General features: G+C 43.0%; 1 protein-coding gene across 2 annotated transcripts in view; it reads left to right on the top strand.

Annotated features, from left to right (window-relative positions):
* Window positions 1-923: 923 nt before the first annotated feature.
* The window catches only part of Ldlrad3 (low density lipoprotein receptor class A domain containing 3), a 247230-nt gene continuing 240994 nt past the window's right edge, over window positions 924-7159 (top strand). Inside the window, exon 1 of one of the 2 annotated variants that reach the window (XM_070032585.1) lies at window positions 924-1041. The gene's annotated coding sequence lies outside the window, so the exon portion shown is untranslated. Of the gene's footprint in view, window positions 1074-7159 lie in introns of both variants that reach the window. The other variant, XM_070032587.1, reaches the window with a different exon arrangement.

Here is a 7159-nt window from a genome sequence, read left to right as displayed (position 1 = left end):
TAGTTAGCGTGGTCAGAATTTTAGTTTGATTCTAGAAATGCCCTCTCACCCTATTTTTTGGTGCTGAAACTGGGACTTGAACTCAGGACCTAGATGCTGTTCCTTAGTTTTTTCACCCAAGGCTGGTACTCTACTATTGGAACTACAGCTTGATCCACTTTCAGTATTTTTTTAGTGATTAATTGGAGATAAGAATCTCAAACTTTCCTACCTGGGCTGGCAAATCATGATCCTCAGGTCTCAGCCTCCTAAGTGTAAGGTCCGCTCCTGGATGGCTAGAAGACTCCACCCTCCTCGAAGCAAAGTCTCCACCCAGTACCTGCGCTACCTAGGCAACTGGCACACCTGGAAGAGGGCACATCTGCATCCTCTGAGGTCACATCTGAATTTGATGTGGCCACACCTTTCTCTGCCCATACCCTAGATAAGGCCTAGCCCAGGACCAGACGCTCTCTCTCTGCTCTTTCCTTCTCAGCTCTTTCCCAGCTCTCTTATCTCTTTTTCCCAACTCTCTCTTTTTCCTTGTTCTCTTTCCCAGCTTTTCCCCACCTCTTTTCCCAGCTCTCTCTCCTTCTCAGGTCTTTCCCAGCCACGTGGAGTGCCAACCTGGCCTGGTCCCAGCAGGTCTACCCCTTACCTGAATATCACGTGCGTGCTGTTGTTCTTACTAGGCTACCTCTTTTTAAAAACCTAACACTAAGTAGCTAGGATTACAATCATGAAACACCAGTGCCTGGCTAGCTGGAAAGCCCCACACCCCCCAGCCCTTACCAGTTTGAGTTGTTATGAAGATCTGTCTGTTCATGCTGTGACCTGCCTGCACCTGACCATTGTGACTTTTTATTATGTGTCATAAAAGGGAGACAGACTGAAGTCCTTCATGTCTTAAGTCTCCAGACCACCCCTCTGGTTTCATTCTTCATCCCAATTAGTGTTTCCACCCCCAGTGTTAGCAGCCTCAGCAGCAGCTCACAAAGAATATACTAAAGAAGAAGTCTGAACTTCGTAGAGCAATAGGGAACCATGGAGATTTTAAGCAGAGTAAGTGGAAGCAACATAAAATTTAAGACCAGGTAAGAGGTGTTAGAAGCAACTGAAGCACAGGTGCAGGGGCATCTGAGTAAAGCAAGGGATAAAAAGGAGGCAGGTAGACTTGCATTCAAGAGATACCAAAAGATCAACGCTACACATCTTGGTGGCTGATGGTCTGGGGGAGTCCAGAGGGACAAAAAGCCCAGACATCTACTCAGATTTTGGCTTGTGTACATGGTACAGACATAATACTGGCTACTGTTTTGTTTCATTTTGATGGTAATGGGATGTGGCTTCATCCTTGCTCTATCACCAGAACCACACCCTCAGCCCGCCCCCCCCCTTTTTTTTTTTTTTTGGTTCAGCTACTTTTTTGCATAGGATCTTGTGTTTTTCCGCAAGCTGGCCTCAGACTGTGATCCTCCTTTCTACTTCTGTCTTCCTTTTAGTTGGGATCACAATTGTAGCTCTTTTTAAGGAGTTGCTATGAATGCTTGATAGAAGCAAAACATGCCTACAATTTTACTGTTTTCATTATATGTGTGTATACATATATGTATATGCTGAAGGAACTTAAATGTAAAATAATTTCCCTTTGTGTCACTGTTGTGCATGACCTTCCACACTGGGGGTGGCATTTCCTGCAAGCTTGGGGGGCGGGCAGGGAATCTCTTTGCTTCCCTCCCAAATTGGGCCACAAATCTATACAATGTCAGTCCCAGATCAGCAAGCTTTTTTTTTTTTTTTTTTTGGGTCCGGTCATGGGCCTGAACTCTGGGCCTGGGCACTGTCCCTCAGCTCTTCAGCTCAAGGCAAGCGCTCTACCACTGAGCCACCTTCCCAACCCCAAGATCAGCAAGCTTTTAAACATTAAAGTCAGGGCTGGGAAGGTGGCTCAGTGGTAGAGCGCTGGCCTTGCATGCATGAGGCCCTGGGTTCAATTCCTCAGCACCACATAAGCAAAAAGAAAAAAAGCCGGAAGTGGCGCTGTGGCTCAAGTGGTAGAGCGCTAGCCTTGAGCTGAAGAGCTGAGGGACAGTGCCCAGGCTCAGAGTTCAGGCCCCATGACCAGACCCAAAAAAAATAAATAAATAAATAAACATTAAAGTCAATCATGCTCTAAGAATTGGGCTTGAAGTGAAGATATATTTAAAAGAAGTAGGTTGAGATATACAAAAAAAAAAAAAAATCCTGAAATGACTAGAGTTTGCATGGTAACATTTCCAGTAGAAATGTTGCAATAATGTCAGATTAAAAATGTAATATATCTTCTGGACAGACTTCAGGCTTTATGAGTGCTCTTAAAAGGTCTCATCTGTTACCTGTTGTTTATGAACAAGTTTCTTGAAGAAGGGAGTAAGATCCAGGCAGGCTGGCCTCTTTCTTTGGCATTTCTCACTGTATTTCTATCTCTGTTGACTTTCAACTTGTTAGTTAATTACTGTATACATTTTCCCACTGAAAATGATCCTCATCTTCAGTGTGGTGTCCTTTTCTGAATTCAAATGCCACGTGTTCACGTTGTCTGAGAGAGATGGGTTCTTCCTTCCCTATTTATTCTATTCAACCAACCCTGTGGTACATTTGTAATACAGAAATGTATTGCAAATAATTTACATGCCAATGGACTTTGATGTCTTGAATATAAGGTCAAGAAGTCTTTGAGGCAGAATTAGTCAGAAGGAGAAGCTGGGAGGAAAGAAAGTCATTTTAACGCAGTGACCTTTTAGAGGATATATGTTCAACCATGGTGCAAGAAATCCCAAAGGTCATATGCTGACTCAAGAGATAAAGAATATCTTATCACTGTTGTTCAGAGAAATAAATGGAAGTCCCACTTGCAAGTCATATAGTGAAACTTGAATTATCTAGGGAACACACTAATAAAGCAAAAGGAAAGCAGTGGTGTTAATTCCAACACCATTTTCCATAAGCCTACAGATCCAAATATTATATTTAAATATGTGCTCAAAGTAAATACTGTCAGGTATATTAAATAGGTAGGTTTCATTAGGTAGCCGATGAAGAGAATATCACGCACTATTCAGGCAGGAAAAGAAGTTTATTTACCGAACTGCTGCCACCGCCAAGCATGGTGGAGAAATATGGCTGAAAAGGAAAGGGGCAGGGTGTGTGTGGGGGGGGGGGTGACTCACCTCTGGGCCAGGACTTATCTAGGCCAGGGACAGGAAGAGGTGTGGCCAGGTGGGGGAAAGGTGTAGCCACATTGGATCTGGATGTGACCTCAGGGTCTAGGACCCTCCTAACGTCAGAAGGGAGGCATGTGACCAGAGGTGGCCCAGGATGTGACCTAGCAGGAGGGGAAGGTGACTGCTTCCAGGTCTGCCAGTTACCTAGGTAACAGATACTGGGCAGAAACTTAGCCAAGAGGGAGGGAGGTGTCCCTGTTCAGACCTTACAAATACTGTGAGATCTTTGACCACACTATGGTGGCTCTATGCCTATAATCCTAGTTACTTAAAAGGCTAAGATTTGAGGATCCTGGTTCAAAGCCAGCCAAAGCAGACAAATCTCAGAGACTCTTAACTCCAATTAAGCAGTAAAAAAAAAAAAAAAAAAAAAAAAAAAAAAAAAAAAAAAAAGCCAGAAATGGGCCTGGTGCTGGTAGCTCACACTTGTAATCGCAACTACTCAGGAGGCTGAGATCTGAGATTTCAGCCTGGGCAGGAAAGTCCATGAGACTCTTATCTCCAAGTTAACCACAAGAAGTGGAGCTGTGGCTCAAAGTGGTAGAGCACTAGTCTTGAGCAAAAGAGCTCAGGGACAGCACTCAGGCCCTGAGTTCAAGTCCCACAACTGGCAAAAAAAAAAAGCCAGAGAGAAAATGTGGGTCAAGTGGGTCAGCCTTGGGGAGGGGGAAACCCCAAAACTTAGGGACAGCACCCAGCCTAGAGTTCAAACCCCAGTACTGGCACACACACAAGCGTGCGTGCACGTGCATGCACACACCCACACCCACACCATTTTTCCACATTATTTTTTATATGAAATCTTGGAAAGCAAGTCAGGCTTCAGAACAGAGAGCTCAGGTGCTCAGTAGAGCCAGAGGTATATCCTGTACTGTAATAGACACTGCAGATCTAGTTGGTCCAAAACAAGTCTTCCCCTCAAATGAACAGAATATGAGTAGTCCTGTACAATTTTTGTGTGTGTGTGTTGGTCACGGGGGCTTAACTCTGGGCCTGGGCACTGTCCCTCAGTTCTTCAGCTCAACGCTAGCACTCTACCACTTGAGCCACAGTGCCACTTCCAGCTTTTTCTGCTTATGTGGTGCTGAGGAATTGAACTCAGGGACTCATCCATGCAAGGCAAGTGCTCTACCACTGAGCCACCTTCCCAGCCCCAACATAACTTCCTTTTAACAGAATAGACAACTTCATTCAAGGGGCAATAAAAACCAAGGCATTAAGATAAACAGCATGCTGCACATTTTAGAAAATGAATGATTAAAAATTTTATCATCTCTGATGGTGCAAAATTTTTCATTATTAATCATCAGCAGATCTCTCTTGTATAGCATATGACCATTCCAAACATGAATTCCAAGAACTCTGTTGGCTCCAAGCAGTGTTGGTTTGACAATTTGAATATATATATATATATTTATAAATAGATACATATACACATATACATACACATTTGGCAACTCTGGGATGACTTTAATTTCTAGCTGGGAGAACTCACATGCTCAGCAGTTTTACGGGGTGGGGATAACAACAATTAGATGCATCTGCACAACTTTTCCAAGAATAAATTGTATTACATAATAAATCAAGTTCTGCTAGTTGTCTGGCGTGTCTTTGGGATTCCAGCCCCAAGACCAGTGACTTGGGCTGCACATATGCTTGAATTTTATGAATGAGGGATTGTTCTGCTGTAGTCGTGGCCAGGCTTGATATGGTACTGTGGGGTACCATATCTTGCAATCAGAGAGATCTGGGTTCAAATCTCAGTTATTCACTGAGTGAATTCACTGAGTGAGACAATGAAACTCTGAAGATTAAATGTGAAGAATAAGTGTGATCACAACTGTACAAGGCCTGAAGTGGGCACTTGATTAATGACAGTTCTTATACTGCTGCCTTCCTCAGGCTAAATGGTAATCACGATTCAATAATGCTAAGAATTGTCAGTGTTTGCTGGAAGACACTGTATTAATTACCTGTTGCTGTTAGCAAAAGACTTGTGGTTGAACAGAACCAAACATATATAATCTTACTATACAACTTAACTGGACACAGCTGAGTGCATTTGCCTGAAGATATTCCTCTCTGTCTGTCTCTCTGTCTGTCTGTCTGTCTGTCTGTCTCTCTCTCTCTCTCTGTCTCTCTCTGTATGGAGGTGGGATCTCATGCTTGGCAAAGCAGCCGCTCAACCACTTGAGCCATAACTCCACCATTGTTTTTTTGTCTTGTTTTGTTTTTTGGTTATTTTCAAGGTAGGAGATCACTTATGCTCAGGCTGGCCTGGACTGTAATCTTCTTACTTAGGTGTCCCTGGGATGACAGATGTATGCCATCACTATCAGCCATTGGTTGAGATAGAGTCTCACAAACTTTTATGTCTGGTCTGACCTTGAACCATGATCCCTAGATATCTGTTTCCCTTAAGGTTTCATGAGGTTTCAGTCATGACTTCTGCCAAGGCTACGGTCTTATCTGAAGGCTTGACCAGGGAAGATTGGTTTTCAAGTCCACTTATTATGTCTTTATTGGCAGGATTCAACTTTATTTGGGCTGTTGGATAAAAGGCCTCAACTTTTCACTGGCTGTTGGCTAGAGGCCTTTACAATTCTTTGCCACATGAGCTTTTACATTAAGGCAATTCACCTGACTGCTAGCATAGAGAGAGAGAGAGAGAGAGAGAGAGAGAGAGAGAGAGAGAGAGAGAGAGAGAGAGAGAGAGAGAGAGAGAGAGAGAGAGAGAGAGAGAGAGAGAGAGAGAGAGAGAGAGAGAGAGAGAGAGAGTGAATGAGAAAAGGAGAGTCAGGGGGAGAGATGCAAAGACTAAATAGGTACATTTTTTGTTGTTGTTGGCCTGGGCACTATCCCTCAGCTCTTCAGCTCAAGGCTAGCACTCTACCACTTGAGCCACAGTGCCACTTCCAGCTTTTTCTGCTTATGTGGTGCTGAGGAATTGAACTCAGGGACTCATTCATGCAAAGCAAATGATTTCTAGAGTTGACTTACGTGGGCTCAAATGAACTGAAGGTCACTAGAAAACAGTGAAGGGGTCTTTTGCCTTCTGTAGTCTTAATGTTTGAAAGCAAATGGCCATGAAGAAGTCGTTCACTTTCTTGGGAATCATTATCAATGTCAGGAAGTCTTACACAATGTTTTCTGGAAAAATAAATATATTCACAATGTGCTGGAAGTTTTGCTTAGAAATCTTGAAACTCCTAAACCCTGGGAGATGATCTCCTTAGTTTTCATAAGTACTAGGATAAAACTTTGGGATGCTGAAGCTTTTGGAGAACTTACTTATATTTCTCACACTTGGCAAACTGCTTTGTAAAACAAATTTGGTATTTTTTCCCATTTCTGGTTACCTAAAAACACCTTTGATATTTATTTTGTGAGTCAGGACACAACTTAGCTTAAACTCAAGGTCTGGGTATAGTTCCTTAGCTGTTTAGCTCAAGGTTGGCACTCTACCATGTGAGCTACAGCTCCACTTCTGGCTTTTTGTCAATTAATTGGAGATAGACGTCAAACCATGATCCTCAGATCTCAGCCTCCTGAATAGACAGGATTATAGACATGAACCACTGGTGCTGAGCCATCTTGGATATTTTTAAATTTTTACCTGATCTACTTTAGCCTTCAGGTTTCTAGACTAGAGAAGGTAATTAAAAAGGTAATGTCATCAAGTCTTAGCATCCCAGAGGCTGCAGACACCCCATTTACACCCCATGAATTGTAGTCAGTACCAGCACCCACACCATCCTGATGACTTATAGATGATAAATTTCACCTTCTTTTAATGGATTGATGGTAGGAATGTAATTTTATAAATTTTGGCAAATGTGGAGAGTCCTGTAACCACTTCAATCAAGATGCAGAATAAGAAAGGCAGTAGTAGCTCATGCCTGTAATCCTAGCTACTC

The sequence above is a fragment of the Dipodomys merriami genome, unplaced genomic scaffold (genome assembly GCF_024711535.1).
Source record: "Dipodomys merriami isolate MVZ:Mamm:240054 unplaced genomic scaffold, mDipMer1.0.p SCAF_21, whole genome shotgun sequence".
NCBI classification, from domain to species: Eukaryota; Metazoa; Chordata; class Mammalia; order Rodentia; family Heteromyidae; genus Dipodomys; species Dipodomys merriami.
This window is presented reverse-complemented; position numbering and strand designations above follow the sequence as displayed.